We start from the raw sequence: 26833 nt of genomic DNA, 5'->3' as shown, positions 1-26833 counted from the left end.
GGGGGGGGACCCAAAACGGCTCAGAGGGGAGGTTAGGTTTTTCCCCTTCTCGTGAGTTACTTAAGGAATTTTCAAAACTTTTCAAATGAAGAGGGAAGACACACCGCTCCCCTGCCCCCCCCCCCCCCGCCCCCACAACCCCACCCCAAATCTGAGCTATGAGCGGGCAGGGAGGGAGGCCTTCCCTCGCCTGCAGTTCCCCACAGTCACCAGCAGGGGGAAAGTAGTTTTTGCCTTGCAAGGATCCAGGCGCCCAGTGGCGAATTCCCCAAACCAGAGCGCAGCGAGGGAAGAGCGCCGGGGAGCCCTCGCTCCGGGGCGGGGGAGGCTTGGCCGGCGGGAGTCTCTCGGAATGCAGAGGCCCGGCGGAATCGGGCACACTCACCCCCACCAACCTTCTCTTTCGGGATGCGTGGGTTAACTTGGCTGGGACACCCCGCTGACCGCTCAGTGGGGACTGGGCTGCAGCGTCGTCTCCAAGCCTCCTGGATGGCGCGGGCTGCAGAGGGATCAAGGTGTGCGGCGACGTCCGGGGGTGCGGGGGACCAGGTGAGCCCGCGCTAGGGTCCCCGTGCGATCTAGATGAGCGTCCGCCCGCACCTATGAGGGACCAGGTAAGCTCGAACTGGGGTCCCTGTGCAGTCTGTGTGCGCGCCCTCCCGCACCCGCGGGGGACCTGGAGAGCCCGCGCCTGGGTGCGCGGCGGATCTCGGAGAGCCACGTGCTGCAACTTTCGGGTCGGGGTCGGGGTCGGGTCGGGGTCGGGTCCGGGCGCAGGACTCAAGCAGTCAATAGGACAAATTGTTGAAGAGAAGAGCAACGCGCCTCACGGATCGAGGCTGTGCGCCCGGGCACCGCCGTCTTCCCAGGGTTGCGGCCCGGAGATCACCCCCCTCCCTAAACCTTTGCCTAGTGGCTTCACGGGGTGCGTGATCTGTAAGGAGGCGACACGCGGGGGGTGGGGGAAGATTTTATTAGCGTCGAGTGTTAAGAATTCCCAGGAGGTCCTCCACTAAACTATTTTGTCACCGGTGGCAAAGCTTGGGTCAGTGGCCTTGAGCTCTGAGTTTGGAGCGAGCGCGTGGATGGAAGAGCTGCGGCCGGGGATAAGACCGCTGCCACTTTCGGGGTGTTTTAAGAGGAAGTCAGCAGGTGCAAAAAAAAAGTGAGTTGGAGAGGTTGCAAACCCCAAACAAAGAAGCATGGGAACGGGATACGAAAAAGGAGGTGGTGTGAAAATATGGGGGAGATACCCTTTGCCCTGCTCGGTGGAGGGCACAGGTCCACAGGTAAGTGTTGGGGTGACAGACGTGCGCCAGGGTGGGTGCGGCTCTGGGCCGATGGCTGGGGTCAGAGGCCACTGGTGAATCTGTGGTTTGTCTCTGGTGTGTTCAGGTTATCCTGCTAGAATGGCAAAGAAGGTACCTTCCAGTGGGCAAGGAGATTTCTTTTAGATATCTAATTGGCTTAGGAAACCAACTGATCTCCTTTGTGCTTTGTTTGCTGTGCCTTGAAGAGCATCCAAAGGAGAAGTTCTGGAAAAGATTAATGCTACAAATTATACTTTAGTGGAAAGCAACACTTCATTCTAAGTCTCAACAGTGAGTGCCCAGTAGTACTACTCTAATTATATTTAAATATATTCAGGAAGATGTCCATTTGTTTTAGATAGCTAATTACTAGCTGAAAATAACTGAGAGTATAAAAACATTTTAATACCTTGAAATATATGCAGACATTTTGCCAAACTATGGGAAAAATGAATGAAATATAGCCAAGTTCCCTTACCATTCAAAATAAATCTATAGCCTGGGTGCTGGTGGACATCTCTGAGGATCACAGTTCAAAGCCAGTCCAGGCAGGAAAGTCTGTGAGATTCTTGTCTCCAATTAACACCACACACACACACACACACACACACACACACACACACACACACACAGAGAGAGCAGAAGTAGATCTGGTATAGAGCCAGCCTAAAGAAAACAAGCTAAGGGACAGTGCCTAGGTCCTTGAATCCAAGCCATAGATCTCTCTCTGTCTCTGTCTCTGTCTCTGTCTCTCTGTTTCTGTCTCTCTGTCTGTCTCTCTCTGTCTCATGCACACACACACACACACACACACACACACACACACACAGCGGAAATCTACTGTGCTAGAGTGCTTCCCTCTCCATGGTGCTTGAGTGTTATGGCTCTCTCCAGTAGTTCCACACCTTTATGCCCCAGCCCCACCAGCAACATTGAGCTGTGCATCCTTGCCTCGATTTGCCAGTTCCTGGGCCCTTTCTGTGCACATCTGTGAGAAAAACAGTGCATTCTTGCTTTAGAATTCTGTTCTGCTTCTTCTAAAAATGAATGGGACATGACAATAAAGTTCAGTGGTGGTGGTGGGGGGCATGATTGACTGCAGGAGAAGCAGGGTGGAAAGGGAGGGTAGGTGTGATGACCTCCTTTGGTTTTTATTTATTTATTTGTTGCCAGTCCTGGGCCTTGAACTCAGGGCCTGAGCACTGTCCCTGGCTTCTTTTTTGCTCAAGGCTAGCACTCTGCCACTTGAGCCACAGCGCCACTTCTGGCCGTTTTCCATACATGTGGTGCTGAGGAATCGAACCCAGGGCTTCGTGTATACGAGGAGAGCACTCTTGCCACTAGGCCATTTCCCCCTCCTTTGGACTTTGTGTGCTAGTTCTAAGGAGTTGTTTGGGGCAGATACTCGAGCTCCATTTTGGTGGGAAGGCATGAAGGGATTTATTCTTTCTTGCACAATGTTTATGGAAGTATTATGGGGCCTCAACATTTTTCTCAAAAGGTCTCTGACTCCCGCTTTCTTCCTAGGTGCTTTTCAGTAAAATGTTAGCCTGAACTGTTTTAATATATTCATATAGATCTCATAGAATTTAGCAAATAATAAGGACACACACACAATGTTGTATTGTAGGCTTTCTGTGCATATCCTTCCATGAGTTTGCATTTTAACCTGAGTTTACCATGTTCTATACAGTGGAAAGACAGAAAGACTAGCCTTTAAGTAGAGGCCTGTGATTTTGCTAATGTGCAAACTCCCTGGAACTGCTGTCTTTGGCCTGACACCTCCTCTATCTCTCTTCTCTGCTGTCTTCAGTGCACAGCTCTCCTTTTCCAGGTTGGCTTACTGATGCAAGATGACTGCTGAAGTTCCAGCCATCACTGCCACATCTCAGGGAACAATAAGGAGAAAGGGAGAAGGGCAGAAAGGCACCTTTACTTAGTAACACTGAATAACTTTCACTAAAATGTAGTGGTTCACCATCTGCAAAGATGGCTGCCAGTAACTCCTGTGAGCTCATGATCCTTTTTTTCTGTCAAGAAGTGGGGTCTGGGGGCTGGGGATATAGCCTAGTGGCAAGAGTGCCTGCCTCGGATACACGAGGCCCTAGGTTCGATTCCCCAGCACCACATATACAGAAAACGGCCAGAAGCGGCGCTGTGGCTCAAGTGGCAGAGTGCTAGCCTTGAGCGGGAAGAAGCCAGGGACAGTGCTTAGGCCCTGAGTCCAAGGCCCAGGACTGGCCAAAAAAAAAAAAAAAAAAAAGAAGAAGTGGGGTCTGGGCCAGGAGTTTGGTCTAGTGGTAGAGTGCTTGCCTAGCATGCTTGAAGCCCTGGGTTCGATTCCTCAGTAGCGCATACACAGAAAAAGCTGGAAGTGGTACTGTGGCTCAAGTGGTAGAGTCTTAGCCTTGAGCAAAAAGAGCTCAAGGACAGTGCCCAGGCCCTGAATTCAAGCCCCAGGACTGGACAAAAAAAGTCTGGTTTTTGTCTCTTTCCCCTTGAGTCAGACTGGATCCTGTGGCCTACTTTTGGTGTTTTTGTAAGCCACAATGTAGCTCAGGCTAGACTTGAACTGGCAGTGTAGCCCAGGCTGCACTAGAGGGCTTAGTACTGCCCTGTTCCTTCTGTCTTCACATTCCTGGGTCAAGCTGTCAAATAAGGAAGCTCAGAGTAGATCGCTGAGGAATGAAAGACCACATGAGGTCAAGGTGTCCCTCGTGTGTATGTGTGACCAGTCTCGTATGTACCATCTCTGACCAAGCGTCAGTAGACATTGTGTGGCAGACGCAGCTGAGTCCCACCGACTTACACAATTGTAATTGGAAGTGGCCAATCACTGCTGAATGGTGCAGAGACTTGAGTAATTGGCTCCCTGCCTCCAGTTGCCCAGACTGCTTAGAAGCAAGGTTCATTAGTTGGGCCTTTTGTTCAGATGAACATTAAAAGACTATAGTATCATGGGGGTGTATCACAGCATGGCTGTCTGGGTGGAGAGGAGGGGAAGCAGTTGTCACTGCTGCCAGTCACATGGTGGCAGCTCAGAAGAGAAAAGGCATGTGTGAGATCTTAGGAGCTGCATCCTCTGGGCTGATCACCAAACCCGGCCTTTGGCATTGATGGGGCTGTGCTCCTGGATTCTGTCTGAGCCTATCTACTTCTGTTCTGTAGCTTTTGGGTCAGGGGTTGCTCCACCTCTGGCTGCACACCGGTGTTCACAGCTCTCCCAGACTGCTGGGCCACTTGGCTCAACTCATCAGCCAGCTGGGTCACTACCAAAGTCATTGCTGGCTTTGGATTGGTTGTGAGGCCTCTCCAGAGGTAATGACAAGGGTAGTGGGAGAGACAGGCTTCCCTGGAAAAGGAGGGGATCATGAGAGTCAACTTTCTCCTGCTAGAAAGGAAGCCTTTGTGGTGGATGTGTCCTGAACTGTGTGACTTCCAGCAGGCTTTATTGTGCTTTGCAATAAAGTACACTTTGCAATAAACAGGACTGGGGCTACTGGTTCCCATTTTCTAGGATTAGTGTACAGATTAAATGAGAGGGTCTGTGAGACCCTCACCATGTGCTCACTAAATGGTAGCCTTTCGTGTTACTGATTTGCTTCAAAGGACACAAGAAACCATGAACCTCTATTCTGGAATCCATGTTTCCTGCAAAGAAGCTAGCTGTAAATCAAATGGCATTTTGTCCATCACACAATTGAGAAGTCTTTCCTACAGAAAGGTTTATTTCTAATAATATCACCACATTTTAAAACTTCTTTTAAAAATGCTGCAAAGCTTATTATTATTATTTAACAACAACCATGAATTAAGAGGGAAATTATCTGGACATATATGAAAAGTAACCCAAAGCCCATCCATATTGTATGCCTGTGGTTTTTCTCAGTCTGAGGTAAGCCAGAGTTTGGGAGTGAGAATGGACCTCTACCTCCCAGGTCACATGATCACCTGGTTTTTCTGGTGAGACTGAGATGGTTCCTTTGAGAGAAGAACCAGGAATGTGTAGCTACTTTAAAAGATAGGTTTTCAACTCGTAACTCAAAGCATGAGCCATCTTTCTTATGCAGAGGGATCTTTGCAAGAAATGGATTTTTCTCATATCTGCTTATTTGACAGTGGCAGGCAAGGTTGTGGCATGCTTCTGATGCATTATTTTCTTATTCTTGTGCTTATAGTAAGGGTGTGTTTGCCATTCTCCGAATGGTGAGCTTCTAATATGACTGCCTGCATAATGAGTTGCATTGTATGTTTTATCTTCATTCAGGAACATTTCTCATAGAGGACTTTTGTGCTTCCTAGGTACAAAGTGCAGTGAAAACATACATATCATTCTTTAAGTCAGGCACACTCTTACATGGTTATTTCTTTTTATGCACCTGAGGGTCAGGTGGTATGATTGATGATGAATTTATATGTTAATAAATGTATTAATGGGTGGTAGATTCTGTTTAGACATTGTCTGCACAATTCGGTGTGGTTTGCCAAAATGAGGCAAACAAGCCAACAAAAACATTCACAGTGACATTGCCCAGGCTGGCTTTGAGCAGAGATTCCCTGGCCTCACCCTCCTGAGTAGCTAGGATTACAGGCATGAGCCATTAGTGCCTGGCTAGAGAGATACACTATTTTAAGAAAATAATCTACTTTTTGCCTTTAATTATATCCTTGGAAACATAATCTGAATAGTTGAATTTGTAGCTATTCTCATCTTTCTCTGTGTATGTGTGTGTGAGAGAGAGAGAGAGAGAAAGAGAGAGAGAGGTGGGGGGGAGGAGAGAGAGGGAGAGAGAGAATGCATGTGGGTATTTTCCATTTCATATTTTTGTTCAAAAATCAACTTTGAGACTGCAGGTACAGCTCAGTGGTATAGTGTTTGCCTAGCATGTACAAGGCCGAGTTCTGTCCCTAAGTACTGCAAGAAAGAAAAAAAAATAAACTAAAATTCTCAATACACATCTCCACAATTTTCTTTTATCTCTTTTTTCTAAGTATTATATCACAGGGTATCACTGACAGGCATAACTGTGATTTATCGTGTGTGTGTGTGTGTGTGTGTGTGTGTGTGTGTGTGTGTGTCCTGGAGCTTCATCTCAGCGCCTGGGCACTGTCCCTGAGCTTCTTTTGCTCAAGGCTACTGCTCTTTCACTTAAGCCACAGCTCTACTTCTGGCTTTTGGTTGATTCATTGGAGATAAGTCCCATGGACTTTCTTGCCTGGGCGGGCTTTAAACCACAATCCTCAGATCTCAGCCTCTTGAGTAGCTAGGATTGCAGGCACAGTCATTGGCACCCAGCTGTAATTTACCTTTTCTTTCGCCTATCTAATATTTGGGAATACCAATTATGATTGGTCAGCTATCACTCTGTTGAGGGTAGTTTGGATGTTTCCCATTTTGTTTTCCTCTTCCTCTGTAAATAATGCTGGCACTTTTATTTCTAGAAGAGAAGTTCTCTAAAGCGGGACTCCTGAACCAAAGGTGCTAAACATTTCTAACTTTATTGGAGATTGTTAGGTTATTTTCTAGACTTTTATGAAGATTTACACCCCTCCTAACAAACATGACATGTCTATTTCCCTACATCACATCAATGTTGTAGTTGGATGCTAGAGGTCTTTAAAATGTTTACTTGTATCAGTTGACATTGTTTGAATTCACATTATTCTTGCAACTAGTGGTGTTGGCCATTTTATGGGCCTACATGTTGGTTGGTTGTGTCGTTGGCCTAGTTGTGTGTGTATTGGGTTTAAATGTAACAACCTTTAACAGGCTGCCTTCCAAAGTCACTGTGTGTCAAAATGCCAGGCACAAGACATTCCAACCTGTAGCCCTAACCTGTCTCCAAGGCTGTCACCAGGAAGCTCAGCCCTAGCATGGAGGAGAGGCTCCTCGTTGGCTGGAGCCCTTTGTCCTGGTCTACTTCACTCTTAGAGGGCCTCCAGGCCTTTCTCCTCAGCCTCAGGAAGCACTGCCCTCCTTGAGGATTCCCTCCCACCCCAGGGTGTGTGTGTGTGTGTGTGTGTGTGTGTGTGTGTGTGTGTGTGTGTGTGTGTGTGTATAAGATCACATAAATTGTGTTCAGTGAAGCCAGTGAGTTCCTATGATATTACTTTCTGGGAATATCTGGTCAGGAGACCCACAGTTGATTAAAATGAGCAAAGAATTATTAAAATGATTAAAAGGTATGTGTGTGAAAGAATGGGGTGGGTGCAGGGGAAGGGGGGAAAGGCAGGGATCAGGAAATAAGTGAACCACAAAATCTAGACATGATCCCATTTCACTCATTCAAATCCCCACACAGATTTTAGACAGGTTCAGAGTCTCTCTCTCTCTCTCTCTCTCTCTCTCTCTCTCTCTCTCTCTCTCTCTCTCTCTCTCTCTCCCCTCCTTCCCACCCTCTCTCCCTTCCTCTCTCCCTCCTTCCTTCCCTTTCTTCCTTCTTTCTTTTTTCTCTCTTTCTTTCAAGATAGGGTTTCAACCTGTATCCCAGGTAGGCCAGGTTGGCCTCCTGAAAGCAAGGATTATAGGTGTGCACCACTACACTCACCTTCCTCTTAACCTTTTGAAGGGCAATCAGTTCTCTGGGAATCTGGTGAGAGCTAACAGTATCTTCTGTGGCAAAAGCACCTATGAATACAAAAGCCCTCCCCTGTACACTATCTGGAAGACTTTGCCAGTCCCTCGAGACTACTAGGTTCTTTGGCTTTCTGCCTGTAGACTCAGGGACAGAGAGATAGTCTAGAAGTATCTGATTTCCTAAAGCACTGTTACCACATTATAATTACTTTTCCCCCAAAACTAATTAAAGCAGCCACAAAGCCCTGAAATTTACTCAGTTGGGTTGAGAGGCAGTAACACAGCTAAGGAGATAGGGCGCGAATGTCACAGGGACACATAGATGCCAGGTGGAGATTAGCAAAAAGCCCTATGAGTAAGATAAAAGGCACAATGTTCACTTGGAACTTGAAAAGCATCCATACCATGCAGAAGCATGCGGCCCAACTTAAACACCCCAATAGCAAACAAAAAAAGGTGAGCTCAGTCATGGTAGGCACTTAGAGCTGGGAACATATTTTAGAACTGCATAATGCACTTGCCCTGGGGGTGAACTTGTGCATGCGCTCTTCATTGTGTCATACTTTCCTGTCCTAAGCCTGTTTATCATCACTGCATGGGAAAGGGGCTTGTAGAGTACCCACTCTGATACCCCCACGCCTGTGCCCCTGGGTGCCTGCACACAAGGCAAAGGTTGGTGTCACTGAGAACCTTTCGGAGTGATCACCAGGGAGACGGAGGGGAGGCCTGTTCTTCCATCGAGGGGCTGGGCTTGAAAAGTCACAGAAATTGTTCAGGAGTGCAAGTCTTCTCACAGAGATGACTCCTCACTGCGTTTTTGTTTTCTCAACTGCTAGTAACACCTGGGCTCTCTGGGGTCTCTGGACATGAGTTGTTTTTTAAACCAGAAAACCCCAGTCCTTTATATTTTATAATCTGTACTTTTATGTGTGTGTGCATGCAGATGCAGGCTAGCCAGTACTGAAGCTTGAATTTAGGGTCTCACAGTCTCCCTTGTCTCTCACGGCTGGCACTGTACTGCTCCAGCCATACTGGAGCTTCTGGCTTATTTGTTCGTTAATTGGAGATCACAGTCTAATGGACTTTTCTTTGCTTAATCTGGGCTGGCTTTGAACTGTGTTGCAGCTTCCTGAGTAGCTTGGATTACAGGTAGGAGCCACCGATGCCTGGCTACTCCATCCCTTTGAGTGGGGATCAAGTCAAAGACCTTTGCATGTTCTGAACTCTGGATCTACAGATCTAGGTAGACTGCCTGATTTTGGAGCCGCTGGTGGGTGGGGTGGGAAGTGAGCCCAGAATGGTGGGTTAGCACCCTGGGAGGAGGAACAGGTGGCTGCTGAAGACTTTATATGTTGGCTTCATTTCTGTTTGCCTCCTTTGGCTGAAGTGGGAAGGAGAACATGGGGCAGGGACCTGTGGGTACTGAGGTGGCTGCTTCTTTGGGAATGAATGATCAGGCTGACAGCAGAGCCCACCTGTTCCTCTAACACGTGGTCCTTTCTTAAAGGCAAGGAAAGCTGGGCACCAGTGGCTCACGCCTACAATCCTAGCTACTCAGGAGGCTGAGGTCTAAGGATCACGGTTCAAAGCCAGCCTGGTAGGAAAGTCTGAGACTCTTATCTCCAATTAGCCACCAGGACACTGGAAGTGGTGCTGTGGCTTAAAGTGGTAGAGCGCTAGCTGTGAGCGGGAAAAAGCTCAGGGACAGTGCCCCACGATCGACCCCTCCGCCGCCAAAAAAGGCAAGGAAACTTCCTTTCCCTTCTTCTGCCATCCTCTGGGCCCTCTGACTTCCTGGCACTCAAGACACTGCACTCTCAGAACACAGAGTTCTCCAATCCCCTCCTCTCCCTCACCCACTCACCTGCACCACAGGAGATATAACCTTCACCTTCGCTGATCCCTGGTTTCAATCCAAAGCCCATCTTGTTAGCAGAGTGCACACAGCTTCACTCCTTTCTAGGTTCTGTGTGTGTGTGTGTGTGTGTGTGTGTGTGTGTGTGTGTGTGTACACTGGTATTGGGGCTACAATTCAGGTTGGGAGTGCTGTGCCTTGGCTTTTTCACTTAAGATTGACACTCTACCACATGGGTCTCAGTTCCACTTCTGGCTTTGAGCCACCAGCAAGTTCTCTGTAGAGGGGTGTGTGTGTGTGTGTGTGTGTGTGTGTGTGTGTGTGTGTGTGTGTGTGTGTGTGTAAACAATTCAGATAGGAAAACTAAGCAACATTGCACAGATCCATTTCCTCAGTTTTAGACAACTGCCCACACTTTGTCCAGCAAGCCAGGCTTAGTGAGGCCTCTCATGGCTCATCCTCCTTCAGGAAATGGGTAGCATTGCCGACGTACGTTTATTGAAGTAGTTTGCCTTTGGCTGAGCACTGAGCCAGGGTTCCTCTGAACACCAGTTCCTCCTCTGAGGCCTCTATCTCCAGAGCAGGGCAGTGGCCCATGTCTTTAATAATGAAGCTGTGAATCTAGTGATACACCGTTCTTTTTGCTATTTTTTTTTTTATGATCTTTATGCTTTCTTTTTGTCTGAGTTTTCTTTTCTAGCAGAGCCAGAGGCAAGGGCTTTGTTGTGGGTGGCCTGCTCTGGGAGAGGAAAAGGAAAGATAGAGGAGTGGAAGAACTTCCCTCTGTGGGTGGAGGCTCCATTCTGCCAGGACCTGGGGTCAGCTCATCTCAGAACTGTCTGCTGAAGGCCTGGAGGCTGCAGTTATTCTCGCTGGCTCTCACAGCCTGTAGGTGGAAAGCTTATCTGAGGCTGCGCACTGTCTTGACATCTGGACTACAAGGAGTTGGAGCATTTGACAACGTGGAAAGGCTTAGCACCATGCTAGGGATGTAGGGTGCTAGTGTGGTCACATGGAGCTGTCTGTCGCAGCTATGGCTCCAGAGGGTTGGATGAGTAGATGCAGTCACAGCAGCAAGCAGTGGGCTTTGGAGCCAGACCACCTTGGAACCAAGTTGCTACCTCCATCACTCATTAGCCAAGAGACCTCAGGCCGACAGCCAATCAGCACCTCTGTCATCTGTGTAACAGGGCTAATGGCACAGCGCGCTTTCTTTAGGGAGTGTTGTAATCAGTACAGATGAGTTATGGTACCCAACAAACACATCCTCCTGTTCTCAGCTGTGTGCAGATATCCCTCTTACCTGTTAAGGCAGGAGTAATTTCTTCATGTTTCCGTGGATTCCCATGCCAGCACATATAGATAAAACACACTTTTCTGTCCTGCTGCATCATCGACACTTGCAGCTTAGCAGCCCTTCTGACGGCTCCCCTATATGGTCTCCATTCCCCCTTTTCATCCCTCGGCCTCCCTACCTTTCTGTCTTGTTCTCATGGTACATAAGGGCTGCAGAGCACATGCTCTCAGTGTATCCTGCTGCTGTTACCTGTGGCCATTGGGCTCCTATCCCAGTATACTTTCTTTGAAAAGTTCACTGTTACCTGATGGGCTTTGTGCAAATGCTGATGTTTTCATTTCTCTACCAGAATCTGGTGACATTCAAACACTGCCAGGACTTAGATGAATGCTGACACTTTGTGTGTTGCTCTAGATACGGATCAGCTGAAGTGGTTCAACTAATGTCAGCATTCAGAGGTCTAAACTTCCCAAGCTTACTTACTGAGCAGAACAAATGTTACTCCTGGAAAACATAGATCATTTCTTTTTTCTGATAATAAGGCAATTTTTACCTTGGCTGACAGGATACTCTAAGCTAAATTGTATGTTCAGTATTGCAAATATACTTCGCTAATGTTTCCTGATATATCAACAGCTTTTCCTAAATAATGTACTATTATTGTTGTTCTTATTGTTCTTGTTATTAAAAGTTATTTTTCAGGTAGAGACTGATGTTTTCCCTGGGTTGATCTGAGAGCATAATCCTCCTACCTAGTCCTCCCACATAGTTAGGATTACAGGCATGCACCACCATGCCTGTACATTCTTATTTTAATTGTGTTAATAGATAGGTCTTTTATTGTACCTTGACTCAAACCTTTTTAGAAATAAGAAGGATGCAAGTAGCAAATGATGCTTGATTTATTAGAAATGTCATTGCTCCATGAAAATATAGTCTACATAGCTTGTAGGGTCATTTCCAAAGATATCATCTTTCTACACCACAATTTCCAAGTCTTGTTACATGAAATGTTGATCATTTTTGTTCTGTTATTTTGTGTGTATGTGTGCATATGCGTGTGCATGTGTGTGTGCACCAGTCCTAGGACTTGAACTCAGGGCTTGGGTACTATCCATGAGTTGTTTTGTAACCAGTCCTGGGGCTTGAACTCAGGGCCTGAACACTGTTCCTGTCTTCTTTTTTCTCAAGGCTAGCACTCTACCACTTGAGCCACAGTGCCACTTCTGGCCTTTTCTATATATGTGGTGCTGAGGAATCAAACCCCAGGGCTTCATGTATGGGAGGCAAGCACTTTACCACCAGGGCATATTTCCAGCCCTGTTCCTGGGTTTTTTGTTTTTTGTTTTTGGTCAGTCTTTGGGCCTTGACCTCAGGGCCTGTCCCTAAGCTTATGCTCAAGGATAGCACTCTACCACTTGAACCACAGTTACACTTCTGGCTTTTTCTGAGTAGTTTATTGGAGATAAGAGTCTTAAGACTTCCCTGCCCCGGCTGACTTCAAATTACGATCCTCAGATCTCAGCCTCCAGAGTAGTGAGGATTAGAGGTGTGAGCCATCAGCTCCCAGCTCCCTGAGCTTTTTTTCTCAAGGGTGGTGCTCTACTGCCGGGCTAGATTCACCTCCCCTGGTGCGGGGATGCTAAACTTACTCCCTTATCAGTGCTCCCCTTTTCACACTCTCCCCTGGGCGCCTGACCCACGGGGGGCCAAGGTGGAGCGAAGGGACATGGGCAAGCCTAAGGTGCACGTGGCTGAACGAGATCCCCTTTTCCTCCCTTCCTTACCCACCAAGGAAGCCAGACACACATGGATCTCGGAGACGCTTCGGAGAGCAATCTGGTTTATTCAGGAGGAGCTTACGGTAATATAGTGATGATGACGAGGATTGAGCAGGAGCTGGCGATAGGCTGGTGAGCTTGTCCGTCCAAGAGCAGCTCCCAAGGACCTCCCTCATGGGCTAACGTCACTTCCCATAGTACCGCCCTCTGGGCAAAGCCCGCGAAAAGGGAGCACACGTGCTCGCTGGTGCAAGGTGGGGGATGGTCTCAAAGCTACCCTTCTGGTTCAGGACCCAGAAGGAGATAGGTGTGGCTTACTTCCACACTGCCCCAGGGCTGGGGGAAGGGTGGCATCTCAGAAGCGCTCTCATCGCCCTTCCCCCCTCAAGGCCAAGCTGAATCTCCAACATCTGCCCCTTTAATTTTTTTTTCCTTTTGAACAGCAGGAGGTGCCTTACTTGAGGGCATGCCATGTCTTAGGTTGCCCCCCCATGGGGATCTGACCTGTCTTCGGCTAACGCACTAGCACGTCAGGCCAACCCTCCTGCCGGGCCGGCCAGCCCGATGAGGGGACTCGGGGAGAGTGGGATTGGCACTTGAAAGAAGGCCCTGTTAATTTTCTCTCATGCCAGCAGACCTCAGTGAGCAGCGGGTCCTAATGGGTGTGTGACCAACCTCATGGGGTTCCTAAATGGCTGAAGGCCAAAGGCCACTTGTTGTCTGGACAGCTCTGGCTTTTCACTTACAATATAAGAGACCAATTTGTCTAGCACAAGGCAATACAAACATAATGCAAATGGGAGCATCAAGCAGACATGAGCATAAGCAATCGTAACACAAGGCAAATGCAACATGAGCAACTGTAACACATGAGCAATTGTAACACAGGCACAATGCAATGGAGGGTCTCTTATCTGGCTTAGTCCATAGGAGATAGAGAAGTCCTGGTCCATTCTGGTGTCACTCAAGGTAGTGCAGATGGCTCTCCCTTCCCTCGATGGTGAGGTAGAGGCAGGTTCAGGTCCTGGCGATTTGGCAGCCAGGGTGCTGGTAACTTAATGATTGAAGTTAGTAAACACTTTATAGTAAACATTGCAGCAAGGTACCAATCCCTTGCTTATTGTAAACATTTATCATAAAACATTAAGGTGTCCAAACCCTTTAGCTCCTATTTCCCTCCAGTGGGGGCCCCTAAGATAAACAGCAAGGGGAGGGCAAAGGAAGGAAGAACAGTGTACAAAATTTCCCTTTAGTTCTTGTGCAACGCTGTGGGCCATGCTGCCACAGCAAACATTATGCCAAAAGGCGCCAGGGAAGAAACATGGCCAACACTGGGTCCATCACTGGTATAGGCAGGCTTTCCCATTTCTCCATGGAAAAAATCCACCACGGTCTTTGTTTTCCTGAAGAGAAAACAAGGAGAGACATCCCTCAAGGGCAGGTGCCCTTGGGTGGTCATTCAGATGAACAATATTTTAAGTCTCTAGCTGGTATCCAGATTGGATTCAGTTCCCCAGTTGGGAAAATGCATGCGAAGCCCCTTCCCGCACTCATAAGTGGGTCTGGGCCTCACCATGCTCCTGTAAGGGGATCCTTCCAATGGACTTCCACCTTTAAGTAAGGTGTTTGGCTTGACCAGTGTCTCTGGAAAGCCGACAGAGGTTGGTCCTTAGAGAAATTTAAAATATTCAGTGTAAACATCGCTGTCCTCAGCTGGTCATGGGGGCTTCCCCCCTTTTTGTTTTAATAATTGATCCTTCAGGGTCTTATTATGCCTCTCAATTATGGCCTGACCCTATGGGTTGTATGGTATTCCAGTGGTATGTTTAATATTCCACGTTTGGAAAAAGGCCTGTAAAGGCTTGTTGATGAAACAAGGTCCATTATCTGTCTTTACCTGTAAAGGGAGCCCTAGGATAGCAAAACGTTGTAGGAAGTGGCTCTCAGCATGCTGGACCCTTTCACCCGAATGGGCCCAGCACGTGTGTGAGTGTCTATGGACATAAATATATATTTCAACCTTCCAAAAGGAGCGTAGTGGGTTACATCAGTTTGCCAGATAACATTAGGCTTTAGGCCTCTGGGGTTGACCCCAGGAGATTGCAGAGGAGGGACTTGCAGAAAGGGCATACATGACTAGCAAGTCCTAATCATCTTTTTAAAATCTTTTATAGGAACTGAAGGGAATCTCTGATGTGTATGCTTTAAATGTGTACGCTCATGGAGTCCTTGGGCCATTTGAAGGTTTTTGAGGTTGTACAATAACCATAGCTACAATAGTCCCATTAGTGGCCAGCTGGCCGGCCATATGATTACCTTGTGTCAGGGCCCCAGGCAGTCCTTGGTGTCTGCGAAGGTGCTGTAAGAATATAGGCTCAGCCCGCTCTTTTAACAGAGACCTGACTTGGATCATCAGAGGGGTGATTGGGTTTTCATCTAATTTAATATATGAGGACACCAGGTTTGGTAGCAAATTAACCACATACAAACTGTCAGAAAACAGGTTCATCGGCTGTTTGACATGGGTCAGTGCCAGGGCGGCTGTGTACAGTTCCTTAAACTGTGCAGATCCAATAACTGCCTCAAAGTAATGGGTGTTTTCTTTCCCATCGGCAGGAGGGGAGGCGGAGTGTACCATCACGGTAGACCCCGCTCTTCCCCCATCTGTAAAAACATTGGCAGCCTTGACAAGAGGCCTGGTAGAGAAAAGTACAGGAGGGGTCCATTGTAGCCTGGAAAATGAGGTCACCCACCTCGAGGTGCCATAATGGCACTGGACACCCGTTCATTATTCCTTCTGACCCATTCAAAATCTGACAGCCAGTAGAGAATGGTTAGCACATCAGGATCTCGCCCATAATGTCTCAGGGAAGTATCCCTGCCCTTGATTACCAAGTCAGCTAGCTGGTCTAGCTGGGAATAAACCCTGGGACCTCCTCCCACTGATGCGTGCACCCATTGGAGAGGCTCGCCTGGCTGGGTAATAGCGGCTGAGGAAAGTTCAGACCCGGGGAGGATCCAAAGGCAAAGTGGGCACTCAGGCTTGTAGCAGGTCAACCGTGCCATATTTAGGGCCACTTGGATTTTCTGGAAGGCTGTTTGAAGTGATGGAGTTATTGTAATAACATCAGTGGGCGCTTTGCCCTTCAAAGAGTCATGGAGCAGAAGCAGCTCCTCTGTAGGCCGTGAAGCCAGGGTCTTAACCAGTTAATCTCCCCCAACAGTCTTTGCATCTCCACCAAAGTATGTGTAAGATGACTGGAAGGATAACTGGGGTTTAAGGGGGCACACAGAGTCTAGTTTAAGTTCTGCCCCCAAGATCTTTTTTTTTTTTTTGCCAGTCCTGGGGCTTGGACTCAGGGCCTGAGCACTGTCCCTGGCTTCTTTTTGCTCAAGGCTAGCACTCTGCCACTCTGAGCCACAGCGCCACTTCTGGCCATTTTCTGTATATATGGTGCTGGGGAATCGAACCCAGGGCCTCATGTATACGAGGCAAGCACTCTTGCCACTTGGCTATATCCCCAGCCCCTGCCCCGAAGATCTTAAAGGGATATACTTTCTGAACCTTGTCACTGGCTATATGCAGTCCTCCTCTTTGTAGGAGTGTTTGTAGCTTGCTATAGGCAGCGTCTAGCACTTGGACATCTGCTGCTCCAATAATGATATCATCCATGTAGACATATAAAATAATATCTGACTGGTTCCTAAGAGGTTGAAGAACTTGTGACACATAATGTTGGCAGAAGGCAGGACTATTAGCCATGCCCTGAGGTAAGACTACCCACTCAAACCTCTGGTCTGGCCCTTGGTAGTTAACCGAGGGCATGGAGAAAGCAAACTTTTCACAGTCCTGGGGGTCAAGGGGAATGGAAAAGAAACAGTCCTTGATGTCAATTATAATGAAATTCTGATCCCAAGGAATGGAGGGGATCCATGGCAGCCCCCGTAAAGGGGTGCCGGCGGGGATTATCCGCTCATTAATTTTTCTTAGGTCCTGTACCATCCTCCATTTACCTGAGGCCTTTTGTACAACAAATACAGGGCTGTTCCAAGGGCTCCGCGAAGGTCTAATATGCCCTAAGGACAGTTGTTCTGATATTATTTCCTTTAATCTTTCTAATTTGTTTGAGGGAAGTGGCCACTGTTCCACCCACACCGGGGGACCTGGAAGCCATGGAATGGCAGGGATGGTACGAACAGTGGCCCTTAGAATTGGGGGTGAGGCCCTGTAGAAGAAACAGGAGCCTCCTGCCCCGAGGCCTCGGAAGGAGGCAGTCTCTGATAGTCACTAGGGCCACCTGATAGGCCCTGGCCTGTGATGATCGAGGCCTCAACTTTTCCCAAGATATCCCGTCCTAGCAGGTTATCTGGTAAGTCTGTCATTATCAGGGGACGTACTATTCCCTTACCACCATTTATGTCATCCCAGGGAAGCCAGTCCCTGGTTGTTTCACTCTCAGCTATGCCTCCAACCCCCGAGGTCTGGGGTCCGGGGATTAAGTCCCACCATGGAGGATCACCCTCCTTTTTTAATATAGTCCGATCTGCTCCTGTATCAATTAAGAATCGGAACCTCTTTCCAGATATAATAATTTCTGTCTTTGGCCTCATTTTCAGGACTATTGGGACTGCCCAGAGGGCCTCACGCTGGTCATTAGGCCCGTCACTGGGTTGATCACTGGACTGATCGCCTCCTTTGGGCGACGGGGCTGGAGGGCGTCCCACTACTAGTTTAAAGGCCTCCCCTTAGCATCAAATCTGAACTTACAATCCTTTCGCCAATGAAATCCCTTTTTGCAGTGGAGGCAAGGTTTTGTGGGTAGCTCCTTGGTTCAGCCTGAGGGCTGTCCTCTCGAGGCATCAGATCTTACAAGACCAGGAGGACACTCCCTCTTGAAGTGGCCCCAGCCACCACATTGGTAACAGCGCTCCCAGCTTACCTCACAGGTGGGGGCAGGGGCAGGCTCCTCAGTAAGCAGAGTGGTCAGCGGCTGCGCCTGGTGGGCTCGCGCGCTGATGCCCCGACGAGCGTAAATCCAGCTGTCCACAGATCTCTCCTTTACTCCTGCAAAAGCCAATCTGCATTCTGATGTCATCCCTTCCCACACCAGGGTCCTTAGAAATTGATTTACCTGGGACCCAGGAAACTGTCAGTGGAGATTGTCCTTCACTCGGCCACTGAAGGCAGCAAGACTCTCATTGGTCCCTTGGGTAGCTTTTACTGCCATGGTTTCTAGGGACCCCTCTCCCAAGCCATGCCATGCGGCCAGTCCCACAGCCTGTATCTGCCCCGGTAGGAGGCAGGGAAGGCAGCCCGTTGGGGGCAGGTGGATCCAAACAGCATCAAAGGTTATGGGGATTGGCAGATCGGTGGCCTGATTTCTCTCCGCCTGAGCATAGAACTCATATCTGAAAAGGGAACACCACTCCTCATACATTGTTCTATCAAGCAGTGACCAGGCCAGGCTTCTCCACTTCTGAGCGGTAGAAAACTGGTGGGCCATGCCCTCGAGTAGGCTCTCCCCCAAGCGGGTGTTTGGTCCCCCTCCCTTGAGGACTATTTTCCTGAATTCTCTGAAATCTTGTATCTCCTAGGGCTACCACGAGGCTGAGATGGCTACCAGTTTGAGATTCGCGGATTCATCTGCGCTCGGTGAATGTGTGCTGCTGCAGCCACTGAGCTGCTGCTGCTGCTCAGTGGGGCTCCTTAGATCTGCATAGGGCCGAGCCGAACATCTGGTGGGGGAGGGGTAGTGAGACGGCAGGGGCCACTGCGCACATTGTTCTCCCACCACGTGTCTAGGGGCCGAGGCACCTAGTCTGGGGTCCTGGAGATTGGGCTCATGCTCGTCCCTGGGCCCCTCAGAGTGGGGCATCGCCCTCTCCAGATCAAAATTCCCCCCTGCTGCCCTCTCCTGAGTCCAGGGACTCTCCCCTGGATCCGAGGAAAAGCAGGCTTTAAGGGTCTTAATAGCTTGGAAGGTCGCGGGGGGGAGCTCCTCTCCCAATTCTGCTTCCTTGCCTTCCAATTCTTGCCCTAATCGATCCCAAGTTTCCCACGAGAGTGGATTGGCTCCAGCGAACCACAGGACCCTATGGGTCAAGTCTTCCCAAATTCGTATAGCACTGGGTTCCGAAATACTCATCCCCGCGTTTTGGAGGGTGAACCTCAGGATTTTAAGGGGCGAATTATTCCACCTACTCTGATTCTGTCCCATCTTCTTTGCTGACCTGATGAGAGAACCACGTGTCCTGGAGGCTCTACTCCAATTTCCTTAGGGCTTGCCGGTAGCTTCCGGACTCGCTCCTGTGGGCTCTGTGCCCCACATTGAGTGCCAATTGCTGGGCTAGATTCACCTCCCCTGGTGCGGGGATGCTAAACTTACTCCCTTATCAGTGCTCCCCTTTTCACCCTCTCCCCTGGGCGCCCGACCCGTGGGCGGCCAAGGTGGAGCGAAGGGACATGGACAAGCCTAAGGTGCACGTGGCTGAACGAGATCCCCTTTTCCTCCCTCCTTACCCACCAAGGAAGCCAGGAGCACATGGGTCTCGGAGACGCTTCGGAGAGCAATCTGGTTTATTCAGGAGGAGCTTACAGTAATATAGTGATGATGACGAGGATTGAGCAGGAGCTGGAGATAGGCTGGTGAGCTTGTCCGTCCAAGGACCTCCCTCATGGGCTAACGTCACTTCCCCTAGTACTGCCCTCTGGGCAAAGCCCGCGAAAAGGGAGCGCAGGTGCTCGCTGGCGCAAGGTGGGGGATGGTCTCAAAGCTATCCCTTCTGGTTCGGGACCCAGAAGGAGATAGGTGTGGCTTACTTCCACACTGCCCCAGGGCTGGGGGAAGGGTGGCATCTCAGAAGCGCTCTCATCGCCCTTCCCCCCTCAAGGCCAAGCTGAATCCCCAACACGCTACTCTTTGAGGCACAGCTCCACTTCCAGATTTTTAGTGGTTAACTGAAGACAATTGTCTCACAAACTTTTCTGCCCTTGCTTACTTTGAACTGTGATCCTCAGATTTCACCCACCCAAGTAGCTAGGATTATAGACATCAGCCACCAGTGCCTGCTTTTGTTCTGTTGTTTAATAATTCAGAAGATACACATCATTTTAGTTAGGAAGTTTCTGGTTTCAGTCTAGAGGAAACCGAGTGTACAGGTTTGAATTCAGATGGATTTACTGAGTTTTGTACACAAGTAATTTGTGGGCTCCAGGTGTGGCTTGATCAGGGCTCTAGTTTTCTCTCTACTTGTCTTAGTTCTCTTGTCTCCATTCTGCTATGAATTGGCCTTTTCTCTATGCTAGCTGGTCTAGGAGCAAGACTGCCTCCAACCAAGACCCCATGCTTTACTTTGCTTGGGCTATCTTTACTCATCTGCGAGTCCCCATTTCTGCACCAAACTCACAGTAAAAGAACAGGGGCAGCCTAATTAGAGCCAGTGAGGTGGGAGTTCAAGGTAGTCCGCCCTGTACAAAGCCCAGCCACTACACAGTAGGCACGTGTTAGGTAGAACACAGAAATGAGGCCCACTGAACCCTTCTTAGGCCAGGGCTGATAAGCACAGAACGAGGGAGGCGCTGTCAGTTCTGTGCGGAGAGCTACTGTAACACTGATGTGTTCTGGCGGAGGGTGCCAGATTGTGCCTCAGTAGACCTGTAAGTTCTGTTAGGACTCTTGCTCTGCTAGGGTTCCAGAAAAAAACCTGCCATTGATTTCTCAATGAGGCAGGTAGGAAGCTTCCTGAACTTACTTTCCTTGCCTATGTCTTCCCTTGGGATATGCAGTGTTTATAGGGTTCATGGATCAATTGAGATTGAGCTCACTTAAAATGTGAGTTCAGGCCACCAAGAAGAAGTGGGGTGATTTCCCCATGGTCTCCTTCTTGGGGAGCAGACCAAAGCTTGCCTTAGTACCTTTCATGACTGCACAGGAAATCCCTGATGGGAACTCACAGACTTGGGCAAAGGGATCTTAAATGTGTTCTGGACACTTTTCCTCTTGAGTTACCCAGGGGGAAATTCCAACGTGTTTTTAGAAAAAAAAGCCTTTTCTGTTTTTTCACTACCTATATTTATTTTTTTTCTGTTTTTTCTTTCTTTTTTAACTTTTAAGTAGTTGTACAAAGGGGTTCCAACTCAGCAAGTCAGGTTATGAGCACAACACATCTTGATCAATATCACCCCTTCTATCATTCTCTCCCAGTTTCCCAATCCCATCTACACACTCAAGTTACTTAGTTCAACTTCTATAAAATGCACACTGAATATAATGACTGCATTTGCCCACCCTTCCTCTCTCCATTTCTTCATTTTCTTATATCTAGCTATAATTTACTTCTAACATAAGTAAGAGGACCATCAGAATTTATGGGGAAAAAGAATTCTGTATGTGTGCACACCCCTAGGTGCACGTGTGCATGTATGTGTGTATGTATCTAAATGCCCATTTTACATCAGGCAATCAGGAAACACAAGTTTAGTGTTCTGAGGAAGGCCAGGAAGGTGGGAGCTCATATGTGCCATTGAACATTGAGAAGAACCAGGGCCTTTGCAGCAAGTGAAAGAAGATAAAAATGTGAGGTCAGGTGCAATGTGTATGTGCATCTGATCATATAAAATAACATTTGCCAAGACAAACTCCAGGAAATGGAAATAAAGTTTTTTCTTTGTTGCTGTTTTTTGTTTGCTTTTCTTTTTGTCTTGTTTATCTGTCTTTGTGAGGGCAAGTGGGAGGGGCACAGAAATGAAGGAACAAAGGTTGAATAAATGCAGCAATGGTACATGTTAGATACCATGTTGAAAATGAATTGCATAACTTGTGGGTGGTAATGGTAAGGAAAAACTGATAGCAAAGGAAGGGTGTACTCTTTATCTTATGTAACTGTGACTCCTCTGTATGTCACCTTTATAATGAAAAATTTTTTAAAATATGAGATCAACCAGGCATAATTGGCTCATGCCTATAATCCTAGCTACTCAGGAAACTGAGATCTGAGGATCATTGTTCGAAGCCAGCCCAGACAAGAAAGTCCATGGGACTCTTATCTCCAATTAATCACAGAAAAATCTTGAAGTGGTGCTGTGGCTCAAGTGGTAGAGTACTAATCTTGAGCAAAAGAAGCTCAGGGATAATGCCTAGGCCCAAAGTTTAAGCCCTAAGACTAGAAAAAAAAATGTAGTCATAATGGCAGTGTCCAAAAATCGAGGGATAGAAAAAAAAGTCTCTCCATAAGCACCCTGAGCCTCTAGGCACAAAGGAATTATTCAATTGTTTGTTGGGCCCAGAAGCCTGCAGTTAAGGGTGTATGACCCAAGTTCACATTCCAGGCAGTCCTAGGCTCCTGCGGAGGTTCTGCTTGCAAAAGGCCTCCGTAGCCATGTTGAAAAACTTGTCCACTGTTACTTTCATTTTATTTTCCTTTTATTTTCACAACACATATGCCAGGCACTCAGGATTGATCCTCTGCCTCTAGGATCCTTTACACTGCTGGACAAAAGAGTCCACTGTGGTTGCAGTCTGCCATGGTACAGGTGGGTTGAGAGTCAAAGGAGAACAAACAGCATGTAGCTCGGTGGCAGAGGCCTTTCCTACCTATGTGAGACTCTGGCTTCTATCTCCAACATGAGAAAATCAGAGTCCAAGATCCAGGGTGGGAGGAAGAATGGGCATCCTGGCTGGGGGAAACCACCCTTTCTCTACCAGACTCACTTTTGCCCCAGGGCCTGTCTACTGCCTGGGGATCAAAGTACCTGCATCAGCTCAGAGCCCAGACGTGGATCTGTGGTGGCTTTGTCCTATTTAAGAAGGAAACCAGGCCAAGGTGGCCCAGGCTGTTTTTATAATTGGAAAGGTGCTGTGAACTGGAGGTGCTGTTGTTGCCTTTTCAGTAGTTACTGTCACCTGCTAAACACTTCTATCTGCATCTCTTTACTGCACTAGGCACTTGTTGGATGCTGTGTGTTTTGGATGACTGCTTGAGACAAGCAAGATACCTGGGTGGTTTCTTGCTCTGAGAAACATTACTGCTCATGCACACTATAAAGTGAGGATCCCTATCTTTGGGTCCAGTTGGTGTGGGAGTATACAGGTGTGGGGTGTGCCAGATGGAACCAGCCATGGCATAGAGTGGCCAGCCATTCAAATGGTGAGGCTCTGGGGGTGGTAGGAAGCGTGGGATGGATCTGATTGGGACACAGGCTAAGGCTGCATAACGGCATGGAGTTCTTGGCGTGCACTCAGGGCCCTGTGGTAAAAGCCTACCTGGTAAATGGTGTGAGTCTTTCTAGAATGACTCACATGATGCTGTTTCTGGGGCTTGCTTGCTGTCTCTGAGCTACTTTAGCTCAAGGCTGGCGTTTTACCATTTAAGCTATATTTCCACTCCTGGCTTTTTGCTGGTTAAGTGGAGACAAGAATCTCTTAGGTTTGCCTTCCCAGGGTTGGCCTCAGTGTTCCTCAGATCTCATTTTCCTGAAAAGATAGGATAACAGATGTAACAGGATAACAGGATAATTGGTCTCCTGCTACTGTATTTTTTGCTTATGATGTTTAATTTAATATCATATTTTTAATTTTATTTTTTGCTGTTTCATCATTTTCCTTGTTGCTTCTTTCTCCATTTTTCTTTTTTCCTTCCCTTTTTTCTCTTTTTTTTTCTTTCCTGTTCCAATTTCTCTTCACTCCGTCTGCTTTCACTCATACTTGTTATTCCTTTCTGTGACCCAAAACATCTGTCCCTACTTCAAACTTGCAGAAACTTTCTATTATTTCCCCCCCTTTTTTTTGGGGGGGGGCAGTCCTGGGCCTTGAACTCAGGGCCTGAGCACTGTCCCCGGCTTCCTTTTGCTCAAGGCTAGCACTCTGCCACTTGAGCCACAGCTCCACTTCTGGCCGTTTTCTGTATATGTGGTGCTGGGGAATTGAACCCAGGGCCTCATGTATACGAGGCAAGCTCTCTTGCCACTAGGCCATATTCCCAGCCCTATTTTCCCCTCTTTAACATAGTTTTAGCCTGCTAGACAACCTGTGGCTCAGGCCTGTAATCCTAGCTACTGATGACCCTGAGATGAGAGGATCATGGCTCAAAGCCAGCTGTGGGAAGGAAAAAGTCTGTGAGACTCTTCCCTACAATTAACCACCAAAAAGCCAGGAATGGAGCTGTGGTTCAAGTGGTAGAGCACAAGCTATGAGCAAAAAAGCTCAGGGACAACAACCAGGCCCTGAGTTCAAGCCCCAGAACCTGCACACACACACACAAAATGTCATAGCTTTGTTAGGTTAAAAGTGTATGTTGAGGGGCTGGGAATATGGCCTAGTGGCAAGAGTGCTTGCCTCCTATACATGAGGCCGTGGGTTCAATTCCCCAGCACCACATATACAGAAAATGGCCAGAAATGGCGCTGTGGCTCAGAGTGGCAGAGTGCTAGCCTTGAGCAAAAAGAAGCCAGGGACAGTGCTCAGGCCCTGAGTCCAAGCCCCAGGACTGGCCAAAAAAAAAAAAAAAAGTGTATGTTGAGTATATCTTTCCTGTTTTTGAATTTTAATATTTCATTAGATTCAATGGACAGTATGCCACATTTATCACTGCAAAAAATTCCTAAGTGAAATATTGAGATGCTTGATATTCTCACTATTGATGTTCTACAATTGTGTATTATATTATTCTGTTACATTTCTGCACTTCTTTGGTATGCATTTTTCCCCTACAGGACACCTCCATTTGTTCTATCAATATTACTTCTTTCTTTTCCAAACTGTCAGGTTTAATAACCCTTTTTTCTTTTTTTACATTTGGTACTGTTTATTCACTTCTGTGTACTACCATTGTAGTATATTGAAATACAAATGAGAAAATTAGATGTTGCTGGTACAGAGTACAATTTTTTTAAATGCATGAATGCACCAACATATAATGTTAAATAATGAAATAACTCTTGAAGAAATTATACTAAATTTTTCCTTTATAAAAACTAAAGAATTATGAAAACTATGCCATAAATTAGCATGAAAATATATCTGAAAATAATATAATGATTATGCTAATATGGAAGTAATTTCTAAAATAACATCACTAGTACAATATACAATAGAAAACTGTGCCATTGCTTCCCATCTTCCACTGTAAAAAATTTATTCTTTGTAATAACCATCATGTGGACCCCTTCTCTAGCAACCAGTGGACTATGAGATGTCCCTAGAGTTGAGCCACCTCCCAGCAGCCTCTGCCCTGTCTGGCCTGCAGCTATCCCTTCCCATCATTCATTATAACAAGGCCTGAGAGAATGCCACCCAGTTGCCATGTGCATTCAAAAGGACAGGAGCCTGCTTTTTTTTTTTTTTTTTTTTTTTTTTTTTTGCCAGTCCTGGGCCTTGGACTCAGGGCCTGAGCACTGTCCCTGGCTTCTTTTTGCTCAAGGCTAGCACTCTGCCACCTGAGCCACAGCGCCACTTCTGGCCATTTTCTATATATGTGGTCCTGGGGAATTGAACCCAGGGCTTCATGTATACGAGGGAAGCACTCTTGCCACTAGGCCATATTCCCAGTCCTAGGAGCCTTCTTCTTTCCATTGTCTCAAGAATCTTGAGCAGATCCTTCACATGCTGATCCCATTGCCCAGCCTTCTTCTCCAGTCTCCACAGTTGCTGCTGTTGCTCCAGGTTCTGGAGACCAAGGCTCTGGTTTTCCTGTACCTGGATGTGAAGTTGTTCCTCTAGGTTCTTGAGCTCTTTCTGCAATGGGAGGGCCTGGGCCTGCAGCTGCTGCTCAGCCTGAGATGGCCCAGCAGGGAGCTGCAGGGTTGGCAGCTCTCTCAGTTCTACCAGGCTTGTCTCTAGGTCCCATACCTGCCTCACCCCTTGCTCTCTCTCCTCCCTCAGTTGGTTCATCTGCTCCAAGAGTTTCTGGACCTTCTCCTGCCACCTGGGGCTCTCCACTCAGTTCCTTTGCAAAGGTGTCTCTCTCCAACTTTAATTCTGTCACCAGCTCTTTCTTGTTCTCTAGCTGTCTTTCCAACTCTGCCTACTTCACTAGTCTTTGTTGTAACTCATGGATTTTGACCTTCATGTTGGTCTTCTGTATCAGAAGCCCTTCCAGCCTCTCCTGCAGCTTGGTGTTCTCATCCTCGAGGCTTCTGGGCCTTTTCTTGGAGCTGCCGCTTCACATTATTCAGGGCTTTGATGAGCTCTAGGTTGTTTTTCTTGGTCTTATTCTGCATGGTGGAAACTGCAGACAACATCATCTCTCGCTCTGCGCTGCGCTGCTCTGAAGCCTGCAGGCCGTTAGTAAGACCCTCCAGCTCCAATGCTCTTTTATTGGCCACTGGCTGCATATAGGCCCGGGCAGATTTTAAGTCAAATTTTTCTGAAACCAGTGTCTGTACTGATAGATGTGGAGCTCCAGCTCTGTTTTCAGTGCTTCCTGAACACAAGCCATCTTCTCATTCTCTTTCCCCTGTTGATCCTACAGGTCTTTCTTTTCCTGCTTCAAGTTGTTCGATCTCACTGCAGAGCTGCTGATTTCACATTCTGCTGGAGTTCAGGGCAAGCACCAGGTGTTGATAGAGCCTTTCAACGTCCTCGATGTTATTGGGACCTGTGACAGACACTCTTGACCCTGGCGGCTTTGACTTTGCTCAAAGGCAGGGGAGGCTGAGGGTCAGCATGGTCTTTGGCCACACCCTCAGTTGACTTACAGTGCCCAGTGGTGTTTGTCTTGGGGTTACCTCCCTTTTTATTTTCTCCTTTTTCTTAGATTCTGCAGGTCCATCAGAACAATTCCTCTGCTGGTATTCCTGCAGTAGTTTCTTTCCCAAAGCTATTTTTTGTTTGTTCTGTTTTGTTTGCTCAGACATTCCAGCGCTGGGAAGAGGAAGATGGGGGGGGGGGGCTGGGCAGGGAAAGCACATTCCCAGGCTCTCTGAAATAACTTCTATTCTCACAGTCTCCACCAGTTATGTCTACTTCTGACTCTACCTCCCAAATCACCTCAATGCCTTGATTCTCTCACTCACTG

At 47.8% G+C, this 26833-nt stretch overlaps 1 long non-coding RNA gene across 1 annotated transcript; it reads right to left on the bottom strand.

Annotated features, from left to right (window-relative positions):
- Positions 1-179: 179 nt before the first annotated feature.
- LOC125364005 lies at positions 180-25093 on the bottom strand. Its single transcript, XR_007213395.1, has 3 exons — positions 24969-25093; positions 16043-16045; positions 180-190 (listed from the first exon to the last, which is right to left on the bottom strand). It is a non-coding gene; the product is annotated as an uncharacterized LOC125364005 (long non-coding RNA).
- Between the last annotated feature and the right edge of the window lie 1740 nt (positions 25094-26833).

Source organism: Perognathus longimembris, chromosome 15 (genome assembly GCF_023159225.1).
Source record: "Perognathus longimembris pacificus isolate PPM17 chromosome 15, ASM2315922v1, whole genome shotgun sequence".
Taxonomy (NCBI): domain Eukaryota; kingdom Metazoa; phylum Chordata; class Mammalia; order Rodentia; family Heteromyidae; genus Perognathus; species Perognathus longimembris.
The sequence above is the reverse complement of the archived record's forward strand: the minus strand, read 5'-3'. Positions and strand labels throughout refer to the sequence as shown.